Consider the following 27,918-nt stretch of genomic DNA (forward strand, 5'->3'; position numbering starts at 1 on the left):
GACAACCCATCTCATCACGGAAAGGCACCTAACAGCTTTGGTAAGAGAGTAGAATTACCTGAAGAACTGCTTTCCATGGAAGCAGGACCAAGCGATGTAGCATTTTTATAGTACCAGGAAAGGAGAAGCAGCACTTCGCCTTTGCCGCACAGGCACAAGGCGACATGTGGCAGACGCCGTAGTCGGCAGGATTCGAACCTGAGCGGGGAGTCCCCATAGGATTTCAAGTCCATCGCCTTAACTACTCGGCCACGACTACAGCGAGCTCACCGCCACCGCATTCCTCCTATAATCTAACACGGAGTGCGAGGTGGCTGCGGAAACTTTTTTAAAGTCGCTCTCCGTTAAAAACAAAATACCTTTCGCAAGATACATGCCGGCAGACAGACACGCCTCAGAGGGTTTAAGGCTGGCTTCACGTTCAAATGATAAAGTCTCCCCGTCCGGATGTCAAAATGCAACTTTGGCAGACAGAAAAAACATCAACAAACCACAAATGTGGACAAGGATTTTACAAGCTGCATCACACTGCACTTTCCAAAGCATTTACATTCCTGTTAGACGCAGGAATTGCCTTTGATTTGCGCGCTTACGAACGCCATGGAAAACGAAACAAAACTAAAGCCCTCAGCTCCTACACTTGATTATAATGCCGTTACGTGTCGAAGCAGGAATTTACGTCATCCTACCACTGCAACACGGGGAATAGAAGGAAATGAGCACACGCTACGTACGTCGCAATCACGCCCTAGAGTCATAAGGCGCATTGAAGGGTGCACCCCCATCATTAATCGTTGCGCCTCTGTGAAAGGAAAGCTCTTGAGCAGTCTTTGAAACAGCTCGGATGAAACACTTGATTGCTTCCATGTGCATCTGGAGCCCATTTCTTATTTTCACTTCACGCCGCCCAAAGCATTTCTAAAACATGAGATTCGCGTTTGGGAATGCGCCCTGCCCTACGAATAAAACAGGTCTACGGGTCTGAAACCTCCTCCACGGAAAACAGTTCTGTTGCGCTTTTGATTAAAGGGAGATTCGCTGTTCTTACTTTTTGATGACATAACACCCAAAGGGGCTTCTTTGGAGCTGGATTCCAACCAGCATCCTAAAGTTTCTTGGCGGTATCCTTTACAGTCCTCTGTTCGGTCGACAAGGGACAGAAGGGGGCAGCTTTCCTAACACACACAGTGCAATGTACTGTAGTGTTCCCGTTCATTGAATTCGCAGTTCTGCATCAGACCTCTAACTCGTTTCCTTAGCTTGGATTTAAGCCATGAAGCAGGCTTCTAGTGTATAAACGTCTAGAGGAATCACAAACTAATTGAGAGGCCATCATCCCAGGGGGAACTGACAAAGTCTATCCCTAAACACCTAGCGCAGTCTCTCGAGAGACTGTCAAAAATCGCTTTCTCCGTTTGCGTTGCAAGTAAGTGAAAACACAGTCTCAAACCAGAGCCACTTGGGAGCAGCGGCACGTAAATACTGTTACTGTCACTGCTCGATACTGACATTAGCCTACTATACCATGTTCAGCCACCGCTAGGAAATGTACGGCTCTAGTACCGGAGCAAACAACAGGAGGGCCAAAGGCGCACAGGCACACGTGTCAGACATGGAGAGCGACAAGGATGGGATTCAACCCCATGTGTGTGGAGCACAACGGATTAGCAGTCCATCGCCTTAACCACTCGGCCAACTCGTCAACGAAACTGGGCTGTCCTGACATGGGTTGGCGCACTCCAGTTGATCTTTTTCTTTTTTTTCCCTCATACTTGAGGGTCATTTTCCTGTTCCACATGCGATTTCAACATTTTCCTTGGGAGATGTCAAGCCAGCAAGCCACTGCTGTGGTTCAGTGGCCAGTGTGGAGTTCAGTGGCCCTGTTGTACACAGAAAGCACATTGAGCTCCTTGGACATGAAAAGTTCCAGATAAAAGCCATTTGTCATCCTTTCTCTTGGTGTCGATGTTGCTATTGTATGTAAAGGTGGCAACTTGCTCAGCGAGCAGGCGGAGCACACACCGAATGCAGATGTGTCTGAGTGGTGTGTCCAAGTGGCTGCAAAAGGACAGCACTCCCGGGGCGCCGTGGCTTAGTTGGTTAAAGCGCCTGTCTAGTAAACAGAAAATCCTGGGTCCGAATCCCAGCGGTGCCTTTTTTTGTTCTGTGTTCTCGAACAGAACTGGTCAGTATGGATAACCGCATACGTCTAGACTTAATTAAATGCAAGTATTCATTTCCTGTCTTGAACGACTTGTTTTTCTTAAAATGGATGCAACTTGCAAAACATGAAATACAAACCTCGCTAATCAGCGCTCACGGCTGGCAAAAAAAAAAGAAGTCAGCAATGTTTTTTTCTTTAACCTTAAGCCTGCTAATGGAGAAGAAACTAGTCGCCACATCACATACATCCGTTTTAACGATAAGAAGGTAACAACTATCCTCACTCCAGAGTAAATCTCACGTTGAGGGCATATTTTTTTCCACTTTACCATGAGTCGGGCTCAGCTGCAGAGAGGCGAGAGCAGAGCAATGAGGTCAGGGGGACAGAGGAGTCACACGCTGGCGGTTTGAACACGCGGAAGATCACTGAGGGATCCACAGTATGTGGACCCTCCATGCGCCATCATTCCACACTCCAGACTCTGAATCCTGCCATCCGAGTTAAGATCTCGGCGGAACCGGAGGCGCAGTTCTTTCTTAAAACGTAATCTGGTGAGCATTTCTAGAATCGTACTTGTATAGATGCAGCCTTTAATGTGTTGCTAGGTTAAAATTTATGACTTCTTGAACTTCAGCAGGCAACTGCCCTCTTGATTTCGGATTTAATTTCTTTATTACAGGGGCGCTTTCATGATGACAGAGTCATGTTCAGGTACTTTGCTTGATGGAGGAAGCTCATTTCGGACTCTGTGATCTGCTCACCTGGAAAGGTCTGCTGTACTACTACAAGAGAGAAGTAGAGTCTGGAGGAAGGGACAATTTTATGATGCTTTGGAAGGTAATGTTTTTTTTTTCTTTGAAATCGAAATGAATCAGAATATCAGTGCAAAAGACAAACTCTTGGTTTGGTTTAAAGAGATATGGTTTTAAAACAGACAAAATGTAGAAAACAGGTGTTTCTCACTTTTGGAAAAGAATGGACCGGGGATAATATTTTACTAGTTGCAGTGCTAAGCTCACTGGGTTACAGTCCTGCAGTGTCACACCAGGGCCAGTGGTGCAATGGATAATGTGTCTGACGATGGATTAGGAGTTTGGAGGTTCGACTCCTGCCTGGCGCTGGTTGTTTTTAAACGCATCAGGCTACTCCCTTAGTAGCCTGTGCTACTTACTGCATTGTAATCGTACCCAGTAAGAGATTTCCTTCATGTAAATGAACTGCACCTGACAGCTTTAGAAAAACACCTGGGCTCAGTACGGTGCTGAGAGCTCAAGTTGTGTATAATGTAATAATTTAGGTAGAATAGATTCTAATAATATAATGATCCAGTGTGCTGCACTACTTCACTGTTTCACTGCTCTATGCCTTCTGGAAATAAATCCTCAGACTACTTACTGCCCTGGGCATGTACCAATAAATTACAGGAGCACATCTATATATCACTGCGTTGAAGCAGGAGACACAATCACTGCAAACACATCCTAAATACAGTGTTCCAGCACCTTTGACCTCATCCAGAACGTATCATTTCTTGAAAGGAATTGCTGTCCGAATGCACATCTGAATCCCAAACAGAATCTCTAGTAAAATCCGATCATTTGTGAAACAGGTAAATGTCTCAGGGGCCCATTCCTCATTCTCAAGACACATGTATGCAGTACGTACACCATGCATTGAGCAATAGGGATTAAAGACACCACAGGTAAGGTTAGAAGACATTCTGACTATATTCTAAAATATTGGACTCATATTCTTATGATGGCAGACATGAGTCTGTGTTTAAAACCGGGGTTAATGGACATTATATGACTGTCAATTCTGTTTTGTTTTGGAGACTCTTGGCTGCCTATGTGGTACAGTGCAGCGTGAAGAAAACATTTTCCAAAACTGTGTCAGCTCAAAAGTTGTAAGAAAACCTTTCCAGCTGCTTTAACTCTCTTCATTTTTGTCATTTAATTGTCTGTCGGCACTATGTGGCAGCGTTGCATGACAACCCATCTCACCACGGAAAGGAACCTAACAGCTTTTGTAAGAGAGGAGAAAACGACCTGGCCTGTATGGAGATCGAACCCACGACCTTGGCGGTATTAGCACCACGCTCTAACCAACTGAGCTAACCAGCCTCACGACAGCAATCCTCTCTGTGCTGCAAAAAATCGAACTCAGGGAATTTCTTTTGCCCTCCTTTGAATAGAAAGCCGTGTAATTCAGTGTACGGGCTTTCTCGTGCAGTTTCATGGTTCTTGTAACCCAAATCCTACACTGGCGTGAAGTGACCCCCCATTTCACAGCATTTTTCAGCTGATTTAAAATGTACCTAAAGGAGAAGCATTATTGAAGACCATCAATTACCAAGAGCTTTTGTCAAAGGTTTTGGTGGTCATTTTTAATGACCACAGAGCGCTGTGACCTCGGTTTTACATCTCATCCAAGAGACAGCGCCCTTTTACAACACAGCGTCTCCGTCACTATGCTGGGGCATTGGGACCCGCACAGACCTCAGGTTGAGCGCCCCCCCACCGGCACCATTAACACCGCTTCCAGCTGGAAACTTTGTTTTTCCCTGTAGCTCACCCTCATCCGGGTACTGACCTGGCTAACAAATGCTTTGCTTCAGTGGGTTTTCAGTTGCGAGTTGCAAGGGGATGCAAGTGATGGAGCCGCTCGCTGCAAAAGCCACTGCTTTGGCTGGGAATCGAACCAGAGCCTCCCACGTGGGAAGTGAGAATTCTACCACTGAACCACCAATGCTCAGTACCCAGGCCTTCAAAAAAGACGCTTTTTTGGTGCTCTGTTAAAAAAGCGTCGACATTACCTCTTTCAAAAGGCTTCACTTTCCTAGTCACATTCCAAGGCTCATTGAACCCGGGCTGTTTCCTCCAGCGGTATAGTATTGCAGTTAGACAGCACGATGCCTGCAAGACTATGTCACGCTCTGACGAGACTGTCAAAAATTGCTTTCGCCGATTGTATTGCAAACCGGCGGAAGCGGGGTATTGGGAAAAGTTTTCAACTAGCAATAATCGCGCCTCGGCTAAACCTCACAGGCTACGATACTGCCAATGCGCAAATCTGACGGTTGCCAGGCAACCGCGGGGATCCTATGGAAATCGTTATCAATCGTCTCATGGCATGTCGTTGCTGTAACGCTTCATATTTGTCGTCTTCTTCTTCTAGCTTGAGGTTTTGAAGAATTTCATGACAGACAAGGGCTCCGTCGGGAACAAAGGGCGTTGTGAGAAAACCGTTGCTTATTTTCAGCAGCAGAAATACAACCCTTTAAATACAAGATGACAGAACAATGACGAAGGGCATGCCGGGAGGAACTCATGCACTACAGAGGAAAGGGGGCGGGCACGTACAGTTCACATTCAAGCCACAAGTACTCTTCTCGGATGTTGCACAAACAAATCCTAACGTCCTGAAAGCATTGCAGCATGTTTGTGTCCCACTTCCCGTGGCTGCAGGACGACTGACACGAACGGACAAACACAATCTGTGGCGTTTAGTGTGACATAGTCTTGCAGGCATCGTGCTGTCTCACTGCAATACTATACCGCTGGAGGAAACAGCCCGGGTTCGATGAGGCTTGGAATGTGACTAGGAAAGTGAAGCCTTTTGAAAGAGGTAAAGCACTGCACAACGGAACTGAGGGAGAATCTTACAATGATTTCGAATGAATTCTGTATGCGTTAAAAGACAGCTATACACAGAAAACATGCAGGACACTGCTCATGATGTTTCCCGAGCCGAAACACAGTGCGTTTTTCCAAGCCATCTGACAAAGCCCGCCCACTGAAAACTGCAGTAGATCGTGTAAAGACGTTCAACTTTGTAACTACTGCACGCACAGGAAGCAGAATAAATTCCTCTTTTCAAACTGTCAAAGGTTTGCTTTGCGAACGCTGCAGGGCATCGCACAATCTCTTTTGAACGGGGACAAACGATTTCTTATGGGGCGCAGTAAGTACAGACGTTTAAAAAGCTCCACTCATGCCGACGATGCAGCATGAAGAAGCGCAACCTAACGGTTGACAGACAAAAGCCGGGCGCCGCTACGAGCAATATGAAATCAAACTGACAGCACACGGCGTTTCGCGCTGACTCAAAAGTGATCTCGACAGACGCTGTTCTCTGCATAACGCTGAAAGAGCTAAAGAGCGTTTCTGTTGAGACGTAACAAGCTTGTTTCTTTCTACCATGATGTTACCATGACAAAATCTGTCTTTAAACACCTTGCTCAGTCTCTGACGAGACTGTCAAAAATTGCTTTCGCCGATTGTATTGCAAACCGGCGGAAGCGGGGTATTGGGAAAAGTTTTCAACTAGCAATAATCGCGCCTCGGCTAAACCTCACAGGCTACGATACTGCCACTGCGCAAAGCTGACGGTTGCCAGGCAACCGCGGGGATCCTATGGAAATCGTTATCAATCGTCTCTTGGCATGTCGTTGCTGTAACGCTTCATATTTCACAGCATATTCCCGCCCCCCAAAGAAAAGAGCGCCAATCAGAGAGGCGGAGACCGAGGACTCGCAGAGCAGACGGCCACAGTCGCCGTAATAAGAGCGATTGTGAGCGGTTTTAGTTTCTCTCTTTGACCAGCCCAGCTGTGCCCCACCCGAAGGCAGGGAAGCACAAAAATTGTATGGAACTCATTCATGTTCCTCTCCATGGAAATCTTTAGTAAAAGGCAAAAGATTTGTACGAGATGAAGAGAAACCAGAGTGCGTGGCTGGACAGCTGCAGGAGCCCAGGCCGCCTTCAAGGCCTCTGCCCTGCCGGTCGTGGTTGGCAATGCACCTGGCCTTACAAACGAGCCAGTGGGGCCCGTTCAGCTCTGGGCTCATCGCCTGCGGCTCTCGGCTTACCTGGCAGGGGAGATACCTTGATCAGCCTGTAGTTAGAGTAGTTGGATTGTTTTCTTGTTTTGTGGAAGCAGTGTTTGTTTTGCAGTTTGAGATGGCAACCTTTGGATCCCGCAAGAATGCTGTACGTTTTGAGCTTTTGGATGACCTCTTCATGGATCGTATGCAGTTCAGCAGAAAAGTGTTACAGAAGGAACGTGGCTTTGAACCTCGGCACTTGGATTTCATCTTCGCTCTCCCAGGTCAGAAAGCATTTGAGGTTGTTTTTGCTACCTATTCTCTGTTTGAACAATGTGTGGATGTGTTTGAGGCAAAAGAGGGAAAGTTCCTGCCCTTGAGAAGATCAACTTGCAGCCTCTGACACAGAGAGAGAGGAAAACGGTGCATGTTGTTATGTTCTCGGAACTGGCAAAGACGGAGGACATTCACACCTGGCTTAAGCAGTACTGCACCGTCCACCATGGAACTGAGGTTAGAGATGTTGACGGTATAAAAACAGGAGCAAGGAAATTCGAGGTTCGCTTGCTACCGGACAATGTAAATGGAGGCTTAAGGCACCTGCCCTCTACAATCCGGCTGGGCGCCTGCAATGGCTATGTTTTTTATGTGGGACAACCAAAGGTGTGTCGGCGCTGTGGTGTTGTGGGACACCTGGCATCGTCCATACATTTCAAAATCCATACAGCTTGTGAAAGATGAAATCCATTTCTTGGTTGTCAGTGGAAAAAGATTGCCGGCTGCAAGAAGCGCAAGTGATTGTTTTCTTTGACCATAAACCTGCAAATGTAGGGAGCACAAGTGGCCGTCAGTCTCTGTGGCGCAATCGGTTAGCGCGTTCGGCTGTTCACCGAAAGGTTGGTGGTTCAAGCCCACCCAGGGACGCATGTCTCAGTTTTTCCAATGTAAACATCATCACCGCTAAAGAAGATGGCGCAGAAGGCTCCACAGTCGAAACGTTGTGCTTCTTTTCTTCTCTTTTCAGCATGGAGTAAACCTTTGCTTGATCCTTTGCAGCCTACGCATGCTGACACAGCTACCTTTCTCTTAACGTGCCTCAATCATTATTCACCAAAACCATCAGCAGAATGTGTCGCCTTTGTGGTGATGTCACTCCTCTGCTTCACAAATGTCCTTAGTGACGGACCATTTCTTTCTGCCATTTTTCCGGAGCGGTTATTGATTGCTCCATCATTTCCCTCATACTTTCCATCCCTAGATTGAAAAAAAAAAAAACAGAAACAGGCTGACAGGACGACAATCAAATTGCAAAAACTCATCAAAGCACTCGATAGAGTATTTGAATCCACAAGTAGCTACGAGCAACTTTGTCCTGGCTTGCATGAAAGTCGGAAAATGTCAAAAAGAAAAAGATGGTGGCTTTTTCATATCTGTTCTTTTATTTTTAGTTCGTTGGCTCTTCTGTCCATTGTCCTCCTGCCTGGCTCTTGACCTGTGACTGTCTGAACGCACACATTAGACTTTCAGGCGGGGGATTTGTCCTGAGCCTCTGTGAAAGACCCACCCACCCCCATAAATAACTGCTCTAGAAACACATGAATGCAAAACTAAACCACAGCTTAAAGAGGAGCTCCAACTCAGTGCCATACTAATGTAAACAAAGTAATACTAAGACATGTTCTTATGGATTTGTCTTACCTTGAGATATGTAATTGGATTTCAGGATTAACTTCCTCATTCAATGTACTGGTGATTCTTTGCCTGGTCAGTACCTGGGTGGGAGACCTCCAGCGAACAATTAAGCTTGCTGCTGGAAGTGGTGTTAAGAGACTCTTAGGATCTTCCAGAGGTGTCTGTCCAATAGCACTAGTTGCCTTAGAGCTGGCTCAAACATTGCTCAAGAGTCTACCTTTCACAGATGCGCAAAGATGAATGATGGGGGTGCACGCTTCAAGGAGCCTTCCAACTGTAGGGACCGATTAGAGACGATCCGTAGCATGTGTTCGTTTCCATATACGCCCCGTGTCTCAACGGTAGGACAGAGTCAAATACTGCCTCGACACGTAACAGCGTTATATTAAACCGCAGGACTTGAGGGCTGTTTTGTTTGAATGTTCAAGGCATTGGTAAGAGCGTAGGTCAAGGGCCATTGGTGCATCTCCTGTAACTGGAGTAAAAATGCTATTCAAAGTGCAGTGACTAAAATCGTCGTCCACATGTCTCCGTTGTTGATTGCTTTCTGTCTAAGAACGTTCTGTTTTCATGTCCGAACGGGGAGACTTTATCATTCCAACTTGAAGCCACCCTTAAGTCCTCTGAGGTGTGTGTGTGTGTGTGCTTGCACGTATGGCGTAAAAGGTTTCTTAAACGGAGAGCGAACTTGAAAAAAGTTGCCTCCACTGCCGCCGCCGCCTCGCACTCCCTGTTCGATTGTAGCAAGAAGGCAGCGGCCGCAGTGCTCGCTGTAGTCGTGGCCGAGTGGTTGAGGTGACAGACTTGAAATCTGTTGGGGTCTCCCCGCGCAGGTTCAAATCCTGCCGACTACGGCGTCCTTTGCATTTGGTTGCGTGCGTGCGTGTAAAAGGACCAGCGCCGTTTCGTTTTCGCTGGGACCTTTAACACTCTAAATCGCCTGGACCCGCAGCCTGTGAAATCGATTCTTCAGCACCCACGATGGACGCTTTGCCGCTGGACACAGATAACGATGCTTTTCTGCAACGAGCTTTCCAGCTGAATTTTCTCAGCAGCTCCGTACTGAACCTGTTCTCCATTGCAACATAGCGGAGGGTCGTCACGTCTATAGCAAGGCTGTGTAGGACCGCATACGCCACAGTGACTTGTACACAGACCACATGAAAGGCAAGCAAAATACACTTTTAAAATTCCAAAGACTCACAAGGTCAGAGAAACAGCGATGACCTGAACAGATCTGTTACAGAAGTCTAGGTTGACCTTTTTAGAGCTGTAATTGCATTTTTGTTTAATAGAAGATCAAATCTACTCGCATGTACCAGCACATTACAGTTTATTGATGTTAATTCTGTTTAAGTAATAAGATTGCTAACGATGTTGGACTTTAGCCGGTGTTTTTTAGAACAAATTGCTTACACTTCTGTAAGGAATACCCAGTACGTGCCTTTGTCAGTCATTGCTCACCATACCTGTAACTTTCTTATCTAACTCACTTCCTCAAATGGTGAAGGTCCACAAACATAAATGAAAAAAAAACCCTTGTTGTAGATGAGGTGCACAAAAAAGCAGCCCCTGATAGTGTATAACACATTTATACTATTGCAGAGACACATGTAACATATATATACTGTATATATATATGAAACAGAAATAGAAACAGAAACAGGAATCGCTTACTCACCTGGAGAATCTCTGTAGGAATATCTAGCATTTATCAATGGAAATAAAAGCTGCTTTAATACAGTGCATGTTCAAACTCAAACCCTCAGCTGCTGTTCTTGTTTGTTTTGGGACAAATTGCAACTGAGCATCGCATGAGCCGTTACGTACCCTTATCTGTTAGGGAATTTCAAGGGAGGAGTTAGGTCAGAATGGGTAGGCTGCAAAACAACAAGTAAAGATTTATTCCAAGATGAAACGTTGTGGCGGTTTTCTTATCTTTTCAGCATGGACTAAACTTTTACGTGTTCCTTATATGCTATATATGTATATATTAGCACCAATGTCGTTCTTAAAAACTAACATGAAATTGTCAGGGACATTCAGCTATATACAAAGACGAGACAGACAAAGTAATAATTCTGTATTAACGTGGCCTACATATTGACGCAATGGTCGAACTAACTGACATGTTCTGATTCAGATCCCCTGCAGTTCATGCCAATTAGAACAATAGCAATGCTGAGTCCTCCCCACCCTACTGAGCACAAATTCAGCTGCTCTCCAGTTCTGTTCTGCATGTTTTTTCATTGCATTTGAGCTCGGAGCTGGAGATGATCTCCATACAGTTCTGTGTTCACCAGCCCGCACTTGCGTGCTAATTTACGGGTTGTGGCAAATGCTTTTCTATAGTTCACATACATGACGCCAACCTGTTACCGAGGAACCTGAGAGGTTTAAAAGCCTCACGAGCCAGGCAGGACTCGAACCTACAATCTTCTGATCCGAAGTCAGACGCGTTATCCATTACGCCACTGGCCCATAGAACATGCACTTGCACTCCACCACAGAGAGCTCTACACTGCTACTAGTAGTACACTTCCCCATCTAAATTTTCACAGCAAGAAACTTGTGTTTCCTACTATTTTTATCAGGTTTAAAATATCATCTCCTTAAAACAGAAAAAGTGTTGATGTGTCGTGCTGAAATTCCGATTGATTTTGAATTCAAAGAAAAAGGTTTTCTTCCAAAACACCATGAAATTGTCACATCTTGCAGACAATAGGTGTATTCCATGTTGAAAAGAGAAGAAAGAAAACAATGGAGCCTTTTACAGGTGTGAGGCTTCTTCAGGTGTGAGAAGACCTCACAGTCGAAACGCTGTGTTTCCGTTCTTCTCTTTTCAGCATGCAATAAACCTAGTACTTGTTCCTTTTCAGCCGAGGCATGCTGACGTAGCTACCCAGCTGAACATCTTGCAGACTCTACAGTACTTCTCTCCTGTAGAAGTAAAGCAGGGCTTGCTGGGTGAGCTTTTGCTCCAGTAAATTAGGTCACGTGTCATGTTAAATCACTTCTTCTAAACACAACATTTGCTGGTGCTAGCTTTCCCCATGAAAAGAGACATTTCCCTTACAGTACATGACATATCGTTTTTATTCTATCAATAAGTATAGAAATTAAACAAAAGAAAAAATGGTGTCGCCAAAGAATGCACAGCTCTGTCGCCTTGGGGAGGTGTCAAGGGCATTGAGCTCCTTGGACATGAAAAGTGCCCGATAAATGCCATTTCTCATCATTTCTCTTGGCGTCAGTTCTGCTATTAAATGGGACGGAGGCAACGGGCTCAGAGAGCAGGTTAAGTGCACACCGAACGCAGATGTGTCCAAGTGTCTGTAAAAGCGCGGTGCTCTGCTGGCGCTGTTCCCTAGTGGCTTAAAGTGCCCGCCTAGTAAGCAGGCGATCCTGGGTCTGAATACCAGCGGTGCCTCTCTCCGTGTCTTGTTGTGCCGAATGTATCATTTCAGACAAACATGTACAGCTTGGTTCAGTTTAATGCAAGAATTCATTTCCTTTCTGGAATAACTTGTTTTTGAAGAAATCCATACAGCTTGTGAAAGATGAAATCCATTTCTTGGTTGTCAGTGGAAAAAGATTGCCGGCTGCAAGAAGCGCAAGTGATTGTTTTCTTTGACCATAAACCTGCAAATGTAGGGAGCACAAGCGGCTGTCAGTCTCTGTGGCGCAATCGGTTGGCGCATTCGGCTGTTAACTGAAAGGTTGGTGGTTCAAGCCCACCCAGGGATGCATGTCTCCGTTTTTCCAATGTAAACATCATCACCGCTAAAGAAGATGGCGCAGAAGGCTCCACAGTCGAAACGTTGTGCTTCTTTTCTTCTCTTTTCAGCATGGAGTAAACCTTTGCTTGATCCTTTGCAGCCTACGCATGCTGACACAGCTACCTTTCTCTTAACGCGCCTCAATCATTATTCACCAAAACCATCAGCAGAATGTGTCGCCTTTGTGGTGATGTCACTCCTCTGCTTCACAAATGTCCTTAGTGACGGACCATTTCTTTCTGCCATTTTTCCGGAGCGGTTATTGATTGCTCCATCATTTCCCTCATACTTTCCATCACTAGATTGAAAAAAAAAAAAAACAGAAACAGGCTGACAGGACGACAATCAAATTGCAAAAACTCATCAAAGCACTCGATAGAGTATTTGAATCCACAAGTAGCTACGAGCAACTTTGTCCTGGCTTGCATAAAAGTCGGAAAATGTCAAAAAGAAAAAGATGGTGGCTTTTTCATATCTGTTCTTTTATTTTTAGTTCGTTGGCTCTTCTGTCCATTGTCCTCCTGCCTGGCTCTTGACCTGTGACTGTCTGAACGCACACATTAGACTTTCAGGCGGGGGATTTGTCCTGAGCCTCTGTGAAAGACCCACCCACCCCCATAAATAACTGCTCTAGAAACACATGAATGCAAAACTAAACCACAGCTTAAAGAGGAGCTTGTCATGACCGCCAGGCAGTTAAGACCAACTCTTAAGCAATCTAAACAGCACCAGCAGCGGGTGATTATTAACAAACGCCGCCGCACGAGTTAACCCACCTGCACACACTCCACCGTGCGGTACGCAGTGCTATTTTTACCATCTTTACCTGCTTCCCGCTGGTATTGAGTCTACTCCTTGAGAGCTCTACCTGGCGTTTTTTCCATTACCTCGTTTATTCTGGATATTGGACTCCCCTTCTGCCTTTTCGACTTTGGACCTCGCCTCTCACCTCGGACTGTTTGCCACCAGTGTTCTCCCTGGATTACGACTTACCTTACGCCTCTTGACCACGAAACAAAGCAAAGCAGAGCAAAACAAAATGAACAAACGAAAACCCTCACGTCCCGCACTTGCATATAACGCCGTTACGTGCCCAAACGGTATTGTACGTCATCCTAGCACTGCACCCCGGGGCGTACGGTATATGGGAACTAGCACACACCACGAATCGTCTCGAATCACTCCCTACAGCTGTAAGGCACCTTGAAGCATGCACCCCCAACATTCTTCTTTGCGCATTTGTGAAAGGTAAACTCTTGAGCAAACTCTGAACCAGCTCTAAGGAAACTAATCTGATTAGACGTTACTTTGACTCATCTTTTAAGGGACCCTTGTTAATTGGAGAAATCAATGATTTCGAATGAATTCTGTATGCGTTAAAAGACAGCTATACACAGAAAACATGCAGGACACTTCTCATGATGTTTCCCGAGCCAAAACACAGTGCGTTTTTCCAAGCCATCTGACAAAGCCCGCCCACTGAAAACTGCAGCAAATCGTGTAAAGACGTTCAACTTTGTAACTACTGCACGCACAGGAAGCAGAATAAATTCCTCTTTTCAAACTGTCAAAGGTTTGCTTTGCGAACACTGCAGGACATCGCACAATGTCTTTTGAACGGGGACAAACGATTTCTTATGGGGCACAGTAAGTACAGACGTTTAAAAAGCTCCACTCATGCCGACGATGCAGCATGAAGAAGCGCAACCTAACGTTTGCATTCCTAGCAAATTCCTTTTATTTTTTGATAAATAAAGACAGTCTTGTTTAACAAACAACACACACAACATTTTACATTGTCAATTCAATTCAAATCAATGTATTTCTATATAGCGCCTTTCACAACAAGGTTGTCCCAAGGCACTTAACAATGCAAGTTGTTAAGAGCCTTGTGTCTAATATGCCGCCTAGGTAACGTGCTGTCTCTTTGAGGCAAATGTTTAAATCCTCTGAGTTAAGTGCTGAAGTTATAGTAGTCCTATCAGTATTGTTGCCTCCGATCAACAGATCCTCATTTTTCTCAGAGTTGAGTAACAAAAAGTTTTCACACATCCAAGTATTTCCTTCCTTAATGCATTTAACTAAACTGATAATAGAAGAGTTGTCGTTTGGTGTAAACAAAATGTTTATTTGAGTGTCATCAGCATATGAATGAAAGTTCATATTATTTTTTCATATTATCCTACCTAGCAGCAGCATGTAGAGAGAGAGAGCAATATTGGTCCCAGCACTGATCTTCTGGTACCCCAAATTGAACTGGTGACATTGATGAAGCAGTACAATTATTAGATATTTGAACATAATGAAAACGATGAGTTAAATGTGAAGTAAACCACTGAAGGACGGTTCCAGATAAGCCAACCTCAAACTCAAGCCTGTGTAACAAAACAGAGAGGTCAACCGTGTCAAAGGCAGCTCTAAGATCTAGAAGCACAAGCACTGTTGCATTCCCCGCATCAGTAGCTAAGAGAATATCATTTACGACTCTTGTTAATGCAGTTTCAGAAACCAGACTGAAATTTCTCAAGTATATTATTTGAATCCAGATACGATTGACGTTGGGCAACAACTATTCTCCCAAGACTTTTAGATTGAAATGGGACCTTTGAGACAGGCCTGTAGTTGTTAAGAACTTGTGGATCCAAATTTGACTTCTTAAGGAGCGGTCTAACAACCACTACCTTAAATTGATCAGGTACAACGCCTGACGCAAGCGATGCATTCATCATGCTAATTATAGGTCCTGCCAGTCCTTCGAGGGAATCTTTGACTAGCTGAGTGGGGATGGGATCTAGCGAACAGGTGGTTGACTTTGTCTTACGTCTGTGTTCATGAGTCCACCATAAGAAGAAATCTGAACAGGAGTGGTGATCATGCGAGGTCACCATGGAGGAAACCACTGCTCTCCCCCCCAAAAAAACCACCACTGCCCCTCTCAAGTTTGCTAAAGACCACATGGATGTTCCACAGCAACTCCTGGAACAATGTTCTGTGGACAGACGTGACAAAAGTTGAAAGTTAAAGGAGTACATCAACAACAGAGTGGCTGAAACAGAAGAAATTCCGTATTTTGGGATGGCCAAGTAAGAGTCCTGACCCCAATCCCATTGAAGTACTGTGGCGTGATCTGAAGCAGGCCGTTCAGTGCAAGACATCCCAAAAATATACATGAACTGAAACAGTTTTTCATAGAGGAATAGGCCAAAATACCTCCTAACCGCTGCTCAGGTCTGACCAGCCGCTACAGAAAGTGGGGGTTGAGGTTTTTGTCATAAAGGAGGTTCCACTAGCTCCTTAATATAAGGGTTCACGTACTTTTTCCATCAATGACCTTGATTGTTTAAACCATTTGGTCAATAAAGAAACAGCAATGTCAAATGTTGGGCGTGTGTTGTTTGTTAAATCACACTCTCTTTATTAATTATTATGACTTAGATAAAGATAAGATCACATGTTAGGAGCCATTCATGCAGAAATCCACATCATTCCGAAGGGCTGTTTACAAAAGTTTTTCTCCCAACTGTATGTGAGAGAAAAGCAGAGACGCTCACTGAGTAAGGTGGGGTTGTAGCTTTGCAAATCACAAGGACATTTGTATGCTCAAAATGGGACAGGAGCACCCCAGATGGGACTCAAACCCACAATCCCTGGTTTAGGAGGCCAGTGCCTTATCCATTAGGCCACTGGGGCACACTGGGGAAAGTTAGGCAGCAGAAGGTTTACTGTGACCTGAGAAGGACCGGCATCCAATCACGGTGGTACACACACACACACGCTCTCACTCATCTGAGCTACACGGCTACCAAGATGATCTCAGGTGCGCCGAGCTGGTACGGAACATATTGAACTGATCGACGGCGAATTGTCTCTCAGACAGGCTTTTCACCTCTAAGCTCCCTGACTGACAGTGATCAGCTAGGTAGTGAAACAGTCAGCTGCTTCTAAGCCTTAAACAGCTGCATCGCGGCGCTTCCACAGAGAGATGATTTGAAAGCCAAACATCGCCCATTGGGAACACCTTACTATCACTAGTTTAAGAGACTCTTAAGGTCTTGCAGAGGTGCCTGTCTAATAGCATGCGCTTTGCAAGCTATAGGTGTTTAGGCTGAGGCAGAATGCCTGTTAACAAAATGTTTTTCTAAAGGGGCCTCGCACTCTTTTCCAAGCAATGGTCACCATCCCCACCGAGTGTCACAATGTGGTCATGTCCTAGGACATCACCTGTTAGTCTCCATTTGTCTTCCACCAACACTTTAGGTTACGGGGTCACAACCGCACCCCGGAGACCAGAGGAGCCGTTGGCGTTCTGGCGGCGCAGATTGGGCTGAAGGTGGGGCGCTTGAATCTCGCTGTTGGAGGCCGTCTGAAACTGACCCAAGCCTTTCCCTTGAATTAAATGTAAATAAGAAATGAACCCCAGATGCACATGGAATCAATCACGTGTTTCCTTTGAGCCGTTTCAGAGACTGCTCCAGAGTTTACCTTGCACAGATGCGCAAAGATTAATGATGGGGGTGCACGCTTCCAGGCGTCTTACAACTGTAGGGACTGATTAGAGACAATTCGTAGCTTGTGCTCATTTCCCTCTATTCCCCGTGTTGCAGTGGTAGGATGACGTAAATTCCTGCTTCGACACATAACGGGATTATAATCAAGTGCAGGAGCTGAGGGCTTTAGTTTTGTTTCGTTTTCCATGGCGTTCGTAAGCGCGCAAATCAAAGGCAAATTCCTGCGTCTAACACGAATGTAAATGCTTTTGAAAGTGCAGTGTGGTGCAGCTTGTAAAATCCTTGTCCACATTTGTGGTTTGTTGATGTTTGTTCTGTCTGCCAAAGTTGCATTTTGACATCCGGACGGGGGGACTTTAACATTTGAAGCCACCTCGCAGTCCGTGTTTGATTATAGGAGGAATGCGGCGGCGGCGGGCTCGCTTTTGTCGTGGTCGAGAGGTTAAGGCGATGGGCTCGAAATGCGTTGGCGACTCCCCGCGCAGGTTCGAAACCTGCCGACTCCGGCGTCTGCCGTACGTCGCCTTGTGTCTGCGCGGCAGAGGCGAAGTGCTGCTTCTCCTTTCCCGGTACTATAAAAACGCTAAATCGCTTGGACCCGCTGCCATGGAAAGCAAGACTTCAGATAACCACACATTTTGCGTTCGCACCTCTGGTGCTCTACTTATGCCTTTGAAAACCTAATGAATAAAGCTGAAAGAACCGACACGGTATGTAGGTGCTCGTAAAGCACGCAGTAAAGAACTGTTAACAGCAAGGGTTTCAGTGGGTTAACTGAGGAGAAGGCGTGATCACTAATTGTTGACTTTTTATTTGGTGTTAGAGACACTCTTACTGTGCATGACGTGCAACAAATGTAGCCACAGAAATTGCATCACGCTTTCATGTATGCTATTGCAGACCCCAACGTTGCCTAGATAGAAAACCGAAATAGCCGTGGGTTTGCTTGCTGGTCTGAAGGATCTCTCTTCGAATCTCTATCATTTGTCAATGGAAGTAAAAGGCGTTGCAATCTCATACGTTCAGAATCAACCGGGGTAAAGTTAGCTCGAAGTTCGAAAACGATTTTGGCACGCCTGTAGCGCTTTCACGAAACCTCTTAGAATTGCGAGAATGCTTGTTTTGTGTATAAAATACATTGTGGATGCTTTCTCAGCCTTTACTTTTTCGTTTTTATGACATTTTTTTGACCAAGCACGAATATTCTTTTGTCCATATCTTCGCAATGGAAGCACAGAACGCCGTCAAACCAAATGCATTTTAAAGACCACGACTTGTGGATATTTCCACACCCTTTATATCAAACTATCAGTGAGCTAATTATCTTTTTTTAAACCTCCGGTTTTTCATCGATGCGTAATTACGCACGAACTGGAACCCGGGGGACCGCTGTGTGCACACGTTCACAACGCGAGAAATACTGTTCAAATCGCTTCGTGCGAAAAACCCGTATATGACCATAGGAAGCAGAACAGCGCAGTCTCCCATTACCCAGACTGTAAGCACGGGAATAAAGCTTTGTTTGACTTCTGAAACCCTTCCTTTACGTCCTGTTTTCATTCAGGTAAGGGTCAACTATATTGAAAATACTACTGACAGCAGGAAGATTAAAATATTCTTTACTCAGCATCTTATTAAAAACAGCTCCCATGATGTTCAAACCGATTTTTTACACAGAACACTGACACAGCTTTGCATTCTGAATCTCTTTTTCTCATGCTTTTATTTAATATGGCACAATGCACTGGGATAGGGGTATTCTGTTCACAAACCAATAGCATTTAAACCACAGCACCCACAATGCTGCAAGTGTTTTGCACACTAAGCGGGTCCTCTGACTTTTCCCAGCTTTATTTTGGGTTGTGGAACCTTTCTTTATATTTTTTAGGATTTTCTGAAGATAACACTACAGGTGGGATGGGTGGGTTGTCTTCATGGCTCAATAGCATTTCAAATACAGCACCCACACTGCTGAAACCAAGTGTTTTACACACCAGACAGGCCCCCGAACCTCATACAACCTTACTGTGGCTGTGGCCCCTGTCTTTATTTTGTAATGAGTTTCTGAAGATAACACTACAGGTAATACACTGGGACAGGTGGGTCGTCTTCATGGCTCAATAGCATTTCAAATACAGCACCCACTCTGCTGAAACCAAGTGTTTTACACACCAGACAGGCCCCCAAACCTCATACAACCTTACTGTAGCTGTGGCCCCTTTCTTTAATTTTTTATGATTTTCTGAAGATTACACTACAGGTAATACACTGGGACGGGTGGGTCGTCTTCATGGCTCAATAGCATTTCAAATACAGCACCCACTCTGCTGAAACCAAGTGTTTTACACACCAGACAGGCCCCCAAACCTCATACAACCTTACTGTAGCTGTGGCCCCTTTCTTTAATTTTTTATGATTCTCTGAAGATTACACTACAGGTAATACACTGGGACGGGTGGGTCGTCTTCATGGCTCAATAGCATTTCAAATACAGCACCCACTCTGCTGAAACCAAGTGTTTTACACACCAGACAGGCCCCCAAACCTCATACAACCTTACTGTAGCTGTGGCCCCTTTCTTTAATTTTTTATGATTTTCTGAAGATTACACTACAGGTAATACACTGGGACGGGTGGGTCGTCTTCATGGCTCAATAGCATTTCAAATACAGCACCCACTCTGCTGAAACCAAGTGTTTTACACACCAGACAGGCCCCCAAACCTCATACAACCTTACTGTAGCTGTGGCCCCTTTCTTTAATTTTTTATGATTTTCTGAAGATTACACTACAGGTAATACACTGGGACGGGTGGGTCGTCTTCATGGCTCAATAGCATTTCAAATACAGCACCCACTCTGCTGAAACCAAGTGTTTTACACACCAGACAGGCCCCCGGACCTCGTACAACTTTGCTGTGGCTGTGGCCCCTTTCTTTAATTTTTTATGATTTTCTGAAGATTACACTACAGGTAATACACTGTTACAGGTGGGTCGTCTTCATGGCTCAATAGCATTTCAAATACAGCACCCACACTGCTGAAACCAAGTGTTTTACACACCAGACAGGCCCCCGGACCTCGTACAACTTTGCTGTGGCTGTGGCCCCTTTCTTTAATTTTTTATGATTTTCTGAAGATTACACTACAGGTAATACACTGTTACAGGTGGGTCGTCTTCATGGCTCAATAGCATTTCAAATACAGCACCTACACTGCTGAAACCAAGTGTTTTACACACCAGACAGGCCCCCTAACTTTATATAACCTTGCTGTGGCTGTGGCCCCTTTCTTTATTTTTTTATGATTTTCTGAAGATAACACTACATGTAATACACTGGGACAGGTGGGTCGTCTTCATGGCTCAATAGCATTTCAAATACAACAGCCACACTGCTGAAACCAGGTGTTTTACACACCAGACAGCCCCCAGAACCTTATACAACCTTGCTGTGGTTGTGGCCCCTTTCTTTATTTTTTTATTAGTTTTTCAATATGGCACCATTAGACAGGCGGTACATGGGGATAGTACATCGTGCTCTTCACGAGTCAATAGCTCTTCAAGCACAACAGCCACAGTGCTGCAACCAGGTGTTTTACACACCAGACAGCTCCCCTAACCTTATACAACCTCGCTTTGAGTTGTTTAACATTTCTTTCAAATCACTTGGGTTCATCAATCATTTGATCATTTTTCAGCGTGGAATAAACCTATTACTTGTTCCTTGGAGATTACCATCTGCTGATAAGATATGATCGCTATATTGACCATATACAATTTCTTGCATAAGGAATTCATATTTTGCATACACCGATCCCCCTGGAGTCCCAAGTGATTCTGGTTTTGGAAAGCTAAAGGACAATGAGCTTCACGATACCAGGGGGAAAGTGGGTGGTCAAGTCTCCCCTAAACAATGGATCTTGTCAGATTATGATGTCAGTGCATTTAATAAATGTTGTTGAACTCTCTTTAGCCCAAATACAGAGGAGCCCAGACCCAGAATGTTACACATACTGACAGAGAGTGATCTCATTATGTGTGTTTGGATTTTAACAACTATTTTTATTGTTTGCTAGAACCAAAACAATTTATGTTAGACATTTTCATCTTCAGCCAAAAATACAAACCTGTGTACGTAGTGTGGTGCAGGTTCTTGTCCCATCCTGCTCTTGGTCCAGGTTGGAGGGTTACACCGATTCTGAATCTTGTAAGCTGGTATGGATGGGTTTGGGGGTGTTGATACCAGAGTTGTCCAGGAGGGGGATTCAGGTGTCTCGGGGGCATTCTTGTTTTTCTATGAGTTCAGGTTGATTCTGTTGGTTCTGTCATGAATCTCCCTCACGCAGGCAAGCGCTCCCGCATTCCCTCGAGCTCTCCCCATACCAAACGTGCACATGTCAATCAGTCCTCTACTTAAACCCTCATCTGTCCCCCGGTCATTGCTCACGATTGAGATTCTCTCCCGGAGCTTACCTACTAACTACGCCTTTGCCTTACTATGACTTCTCCCCTGGACCTCGACCCCGCTTTTCCGACAACTGCTTTAGCCACTCGATTTTGTACCTTCGCCTGTTTTACGCTTTCTCGGATCCTGACCCCAGCCTGTCTCTTCATTTACGCCTCTGCCTACCGACGCAACTTCTACGCCTTCCCGGACTCCGACCCCTGCCAGTCCCTCGACTACGCCTTCGCCTGTCGATTCTGTGCCTACGCCTGTACTACGCCTTCCCGGACTCGGGCCCCTGCCTGTTTACTCCGACTACGCCTGCGTCTCGCGCCAACCCTACCAAGGGCACCGCATTGGATCCCTATCCTCAGCAGTCAGCCCCTGCGTGACAGGTTCTGAGTGTCTTGGTTACATCCGTTTGTGTGTATAGATGAAAAAGCTATTGAAGAGCACTCCCACACCCCCCACCCGTCTCGGTGGAAGTTGCCATGTTCAAAAAATCCTAAAAAGATAATTAAAGTTGCACACAACAAAGCATGACTGTGAAAGGTCAGGAGGCCTGCCTAGTGAGCACAACACTTGATTACAGTCAAAGAAACAATTAAAAAATAAATAAATGTTCCACAACTCAAAGCGAGGTTGTATAAGGTTAGGGGAAATGTCTGGTGTAAAACACCTGGTTGCAGCACTGTGGCTGTTGTGCTTGAAGAGCTATTGACTCATGAATAGCACCCCCCAATCCCCATGTGCCGCCTGTCTAATGGTGCCATATTGAAAAACTAAAATTCTTATTAAAAAAATAAAGAAAGGGGCCACAACCACAGAAAGGTTGTATAAGGTTCTGGGGGCTGTCTGGTGTGTAAAACACTTGGTTTCAGCAGAGTGGGTGCTGTATTTGAAATGCTATTGAGCCATGAAGATGACCCACCTGTCCCAGTGTATTACCTGTAGTGTTATCTTCAAAAAATCATAACAAATTAAAGAAAGGGGCCACAGCCACAGCAAGGTTATATAAAGTTAGGGGGCCTGTCTGGTGTGTAAAACACTTGGTTTCAGCAGTGTGGGTGCTGTATTTGAAATGCTATTGAGCCATGAAGATGACCCACCTGTCCCAGTGTATTACCTGTAGTGTTATCTTCAGAAAATCCTAAAAAATATAAAGAAAGGTTCCACAACCCAAAACAAAGCTGGGAAAAGTCAGAGTGTGCAAAACACTTGCAGCATTGTGGGTGCTGTGGTTTAAATGCTATTGGTTTGTGAACAGAATACCCCTATCCCAGTGCATTGTGCCATATTAAATAAAAGCATGAGAAAAAGAGATTCAGAATGCAAAGCTGTGTCAGTGTTCTGTGTAAAAAATCGGTTTGAACATCATGGGAGCTGTTTTTAATAAGCTGCTGAGTAAAGAATATTTTAATCTTCCTGCTGTCAGTAGTATTGTGAATATAGTTGACCCTTACCTGAATGAAAACAGGGCGTAAAGGAAGGGTTTCAGAAATCAAACAAAGCTTTATTCCCGTGCTTACAGTCTGGGTAATGGGAGACTGCGCTGTTCTGCTTCCTATGGTCATATACGGGTTTTTCGCACGAAGCCGTATTGAACAGTATTTCTCGCGTTGTGAACGTGTGCACACAGCGGTCCCCCGGGTTCCAGTTCGTGCGTAATTACGCATCGATGAAAAACCGGAGGTTTAAAAAAAGATAATTAGCTCACTGATAGTTTGATGTAAAGAGTGTGGAAATATCCACAAGTCGTGGTCTTTAAAATGCATTTGGTTTGACGGCGTTCTGTGCTTCCATTGCGAAGATATGGAACAAAAGAATATTCGTGCTTGGTCAAAAAAATGTCATAAAAACGAAAAAGTAAAGGCTGAGAAAGCATCCACAATGTATTTTATACACAAAACAAGCATTCTCGCAACTCTAAGAGGTTTCGTGAAAGCGCTACAGGCGTGCCAAAATCGTTTTCGAACTTCGAGCTAACTTTACCCCGGTCTGCAATGCTTTCAAGACGTTAGGATTTGTTTGTGCAACATCCAAGAAGAGTACTTGTGGCTTGAATGTGAACTGTACGTGCCCGCCCCCTTTCCTCTATAGTGCATGAGTTCCTCCCGGCATGACCTTCGTCATTGTTCTGTCATCTTTTATTTAAAGGGTTGTATTTCTGCTGCTGAAAATAAGCAACGGTTTTCTCACAACGCCCTTTGTTCCCAACGGAGCCCTTGTCTGTCATGAAATTCTTCAAAACCTCAAGCTAGAAGAAGAAGAAGATGACAAATATGAAGCGTTATAGCAACGACATGCCATGAGACGATCGATAACGATTTCCATAGAATCCCCGCGGTTGCTTGGCAACCGTCAGCTTTGCGCAGTGGCAGTATCGTAGCCTGTGAGGTTTAGCCGAGGCGCGATTATTGCTAGTTGAAAACTTTTCCCAATACCCCGCTTCCGCCGGTTTGCAATACAATCGGCGAAAGCAATTTTTGACAGTCTCGTCAGAGACTGAGCAAGGTGTTTAAAGACAGATTTGGTCATGGTGATATCATGGTAGAAAGAAACGAACTTGTTACGTGTCAACAGAAACGCTCTTTCAGCTTTATGCAGAGAACAGCGTCTGTCGAGATTACTTTTGTGTCAGCGCGAAACGCCGTGTGCTTGTCAGTATGATTTCATATTGCTCGTAGCGGCGCCTGGCTTTTGTCTGTCAAACGTTAGGTTGCGCTTCTTCATGCTGCATCGTCGGCATGAGTGGAGCATTTTAAACGTCTGTACTTACTGCGCCCCATAAGAAATCGTTTGTCCCTGTTCAAAAGAGATTGTGCGATGTCCTGCAGCGTTCGCAAAGCAAACCTTTGACAGTTTGAAAAGAGGAATTTATTCTGCTTCCTGTGCGTGCAGTAGTTACAAAGTTGAACGTCTTTACACGATCTGCTGCAGTTTTCAGTGGGTGGGCTTTGTCAAATGGCTTGGAAAAACGCACTCTGTTTCGGCTCGGGAAACATCATGAGCAGTGTCCTGCATGTTTTCTGTGTATAGCTGTCTTTTAACGCATACAGAATTCATTCGAAATCATTGATTTCTCCAATTAACAAGGGTCCCTTTTTGAACCTGCCAGAAGCATTCTTTCAATGTAACAGATTTACTCCGGGGAAGGGCAGCATGACATTGAGAGTAGCTCAAGCTTTCAGCACCTTTATCTGACTGCATGTATGCAGACACTGCTCAGAATCCCCTGTAAGATTCTCCTTCAATTCCGTTTTGCAGTGCTTTAGCTCTTTCAAAAGGCTTCGCTTTGCTAGTCACAATCCAAGGCTCATGACAGCATTTGAAAACATTTGCAACTGCATTGGCCGGGAATCGAACCTGGGTCAACTGCTTTGAAGGCAGCTATGCGCAACACTGGCTCGCTCCAGAGTAAATTTCACGTCGAGGACATATTTTTTTCCATTTTACCGTGAGTCGGGCTCAGCTGCACAGAGGAGAGAGCAGAGCAATGAGGTCACGGGGAAGAAGGGACAATTTTATGATGCTTTGGAAGATAATGTTTTTTTTTTCTTATACTGAAAATGAAAGGTAGTTGTTTCTATATGGACTCAGTCTTTGGAATTTGTATATATATATTTCAGTGATCCCTCAGCCATTCCTTCTGTATTGTAATTCAATTTCTCTTTTAAAATTCCTTCCCCACTTCTAGGACCTGCAGTTGCTGAACTCCACAATGGCTTCTATTGGAAAGTCTGTGACTGAGACCAAGTAAGTGCTCACTTTTTTATGAAACCATTATTTATTTTGGAGCAATGAGCAATTCTTATATAAATGCAATAAAATCATTATGCTCAAACTATGAGAGAGAAAATTAAGGATAATTTAAGAAATCAGTCTTAGCTTGTTTCTATACACAGATGGTATTATTTATTTTCAAAGGAAACCCGCGAGGATTCCCCTGGTGTGCAAGATGTGCCTGAATACTCTTGATCAGCTTCCTGCTCACTTGAAGAGGGCGTGTATGAAGCACGCCACGGCAGAAGAGATCAGGATGGCCTCTCAACAGGCGAGGGAGGACATGATGAATCACCTGAAGAATGGGGTCATCGTGGATTACCACAGAATAGAGATCGTGTCTGGTGAGGCAAACAGGATAGTGGTTGTAAGACTGCTAGAGTCCTTGGGCCTTTTTGTACATGGGAAGCCTGAAGACACATTGGCAAGGTGAGATATTTTTAATCTGTAAGGCTTCTGTAGTTTCTTTTTGAAATCATTGTTACAACATATTATGTAAAAGCATGTTGAAAAGAATATACCTGCATTCCAGCGGCCCTGAGCAAGAGGCCGCAGTCCAGGAGGAAGAGATGCCAGAGGCTGCTCTAGAAACTGAAACAGAAGCGGATAAGGAAGGGGAAGATGTGAGCTCTGAAGAACTCTATCAGCAGTAAGACTTTTTATTTTTCAGATGTATCTATTTTTTACTAAAATTCTAATTTGTCTTATAGGTATAAAATGTTTAAACCGGTGTTTTATATCCTTACAGGCCCTGAGTAGTTAAAAAGTATCAGCAGGCCGGAAGAGAGTGGCCCAAGCTGGACTCTATAGAAAGCACTCCCTGGATGCTCCTCTCCTGATTGGATTCAAACAGTACCTTACCAAGGATCTGGGAGTGGCAAATTATTCTCAGGAGGTATTTATTTTTTAAACGCATTAAAAATTAAGCAATGGTATCTTCATTGTAAATGTTTTTATTTCTTAGCTTAAAATTCACCCATGTGAAATGATGTCAGCCATAAACATCATGACTCTATATTTCCTACCTGAATCTATTCTACTTAAATTATTACATTATACACAATTTGAGTTCATTTTAAAAAGTAAAAGGTAATGAAAGGAATGCATTTTTAAAAGAAAGATAATACCGATATGCATGTGATAATCTTCCTTATATCATGTAGTGCGTCATTTGGACACTTTGTGGGCTTGAAATACAAAGAAAATCATGTTCTATGGTACAAGATAAATACAAAACTTAAGCTTTTATTTTAATTAGATTTGTTTATAAAGCATAAGCAATCATTTATTACATCGCTTCTTGAATTAAATCTTTTGACAAGAGGTAAGACTTCTATTTTACATTTAAACCCATGTTTAGCTGCGTTTTTTAGATTTAACTGAACCAATTTCTGTGTGTGATAATGTCCTTGAATTCTGACAACATCACACTAAATTACATGATATAAAACAGCTAATGTTTCTAGAGATAAAGTTTCTGGGATGCTTCTAATTACTTTTTATTACCAGGGACAGTTTAATTCACCTTGTACAGTACTGAAAGACCAAGATGCTTTTTTTAAAGCTATTTAACATTTTATAGAACTTTTTCTACTATGGCAACATGATGAGCTTGGTGAAACTTGGAAAAATACTGCTTGGCCACTTATCTTAAGATAAAGATAGGATAAAGGTTTATCTTTTGCACCTACCTGACCCCCAGGGAAGGCCAATGCTTTCTAAGTTGATGGTTCCCTACAGTAGACTGTACCTTATCTTCAAAGGTAATGTATATTGACCCAAATCAGTTTTGGAATCCAATCTACTGCCGAGATGGAGCACATCCTTTTTTCAGGATTTTAGCATCATACGTTTGGTATATTTAGTCCCTAATGCTGAAAGAAATGATCATAGAACATGACATCTAACCTTACCTGTGGTGTCTTTAATCCCTATTGCTCAATGCATGGTGTACGTACTGCATACATGTGTCTTGAGAATGAGGAATGGGCCCCTGAGACAGTAATTTGCCTGTTTCACAAATGATCGTATTTTACTAGAGATTCTGTTTGGGATTCAGATGTGCATTCGGACAGCAATCCCTTTCAAGAAATGATACGTTCTGGATGAGGTCAAAGGTGCTGGAACACTGTATTTAGGATGTGTTTGCAGAGACTATGTGTCTCCTGCTTCAACGCAGTGATAAATAGATGTGCTCCTGTAATTCATTGGTACATGCCCAGGGCAGTAAGCAGTCTGAGGATTTATTTCCAGACGGCATAGAGCAGTGAAGTAGTGTAGTAGAGCAACACACTGGATCATTTTATTATTAGAATCTATTCTACTTAAATTATTACATTATACACAACTTGAGTTCATTTTAAAAAGTAAAAGATAATGAAAGGAATGCATTTTCATAAGAAAGATAATACTGATATGCATGTGATAATCTTCTTTATATCATGTAGTGCGTCATTTGGACACTTTGTGGGCTTGAAATACAAAGAAAATCATGTTCTATGGTACAAGATAAATACAAAACTTTAGCTTTTATTTTAATTAGATTTGTTTATAAAGCGTAAGCAATCATTTATTACATTAATATATGTGAAAATAACATTTTAGCATCATATTATTACATACAGGTCTCTAGCTTCAACACAGTGATATATATATGCTCAGTGATTTATTGGTACATGCCCAGGTCAATAATCAGAATGAGGATTTATTTCCAGACGGGCTAC

At 44.0% G+C, this 27,918-nt stretch overlaps 7 non-coding genes across 7 annotated transcripts; 3 read left to right on the top strand and 4 right to left on the bottom strand.

The window, feature by feature from the left end:
- Positions 1–5,096: 5,096 nt before the first annotated feature.
- Positions 5,097–5,238, bottom strand: LOC138231437 (U4 spliceosomal RNA). The gene has a single exon (XR_011186689.1). It is a non-coding gene; the product is annotated as a U4 spliceosomal RNA (small nuclear RNA).
- A 1,170-nt stretch (positions 5,239–6,408) lies between these two features.
- On the bottom strand, positions 6,409–6,550 carry LOC138231410 (U4 spliceosomal RNA). The gene has a single exon (XR_011186663.1). It is a non-coding gene; the product is annotated as a U4 spliceosomal RNA (small nuclear RNA).
- Positions 6,551–6,777: 227 nt separating this feature from the next.
- Positions 6,778–6,894, bottom strand: LOC138231471 (U5 spliceosomal RNA). The gene has a single exon (XR_011186722.1). It is a non-coding gene; the product is annotated as a U5 spliceosomal RNA (small nuclear RNA).
- A 945-nt stretch (positions 6,895–7,839) lies between these two features.
- On the top strand, positions 7,840–7,913 carry trnan-guu (transfer RNA asparagine (anticodon GUU)). The gene has a single exon. It is a non-coding gene; the product is annotated as a tRNA-Asn (tRNA).
- Positions 7,914–9,453: 1,540 nt separating this feature from the next.
- trnas-uga (transfer RNA serine (anticodon UGA)) lies at positions 9,454–9,535 on the top strand. Its single transcript has one exon. It is a non-coding gene; the product is annotated as a tRNA-Ser (tRNA).
- Positions 9,536–11,089: 1,554 nt separating this feature from the next.
- trnar-ucg (transfer RNA arginine (anticodon UCG)) lies at positions 11,090–11,162 on the bottom strand. The gene has a single exon. It is a non-coding gene; the product is annotated as a tRNA-Arg (tRNA).
- Positions 11,163–23,775: 12,613 nt separating this feature from the next.
- Positions 23,776–23,917, top strand: LOC138231411 (U4 spliceosomal RNA). Its single transcript, XR_011186664.1, has one exon. It is a non-coding gene; the product is annotated as a U4 spliceosomal RNA (small nuclear RNA).
- Positions 23,918–27,918: the final 4,001 nt, after the last annotated feature.

Source organism: Lepisosteus oculatus, unplaced genomic scaffold (genome assembly GCF_040954835.1).
Source record: "Lepisosteus oculatus isolate fLepOcu1 unplaced genomic scaffold, fLepOcu1.hap2 HAP2_SCAFFOLD_60, whole genome shotgun sequence".
NCBI lineage: Eukaryota > Metazoa > Chordata > Actinopteri > Semionotiformes > Lepisosteidae > Lepisosteus > Lepisosteus oculatus.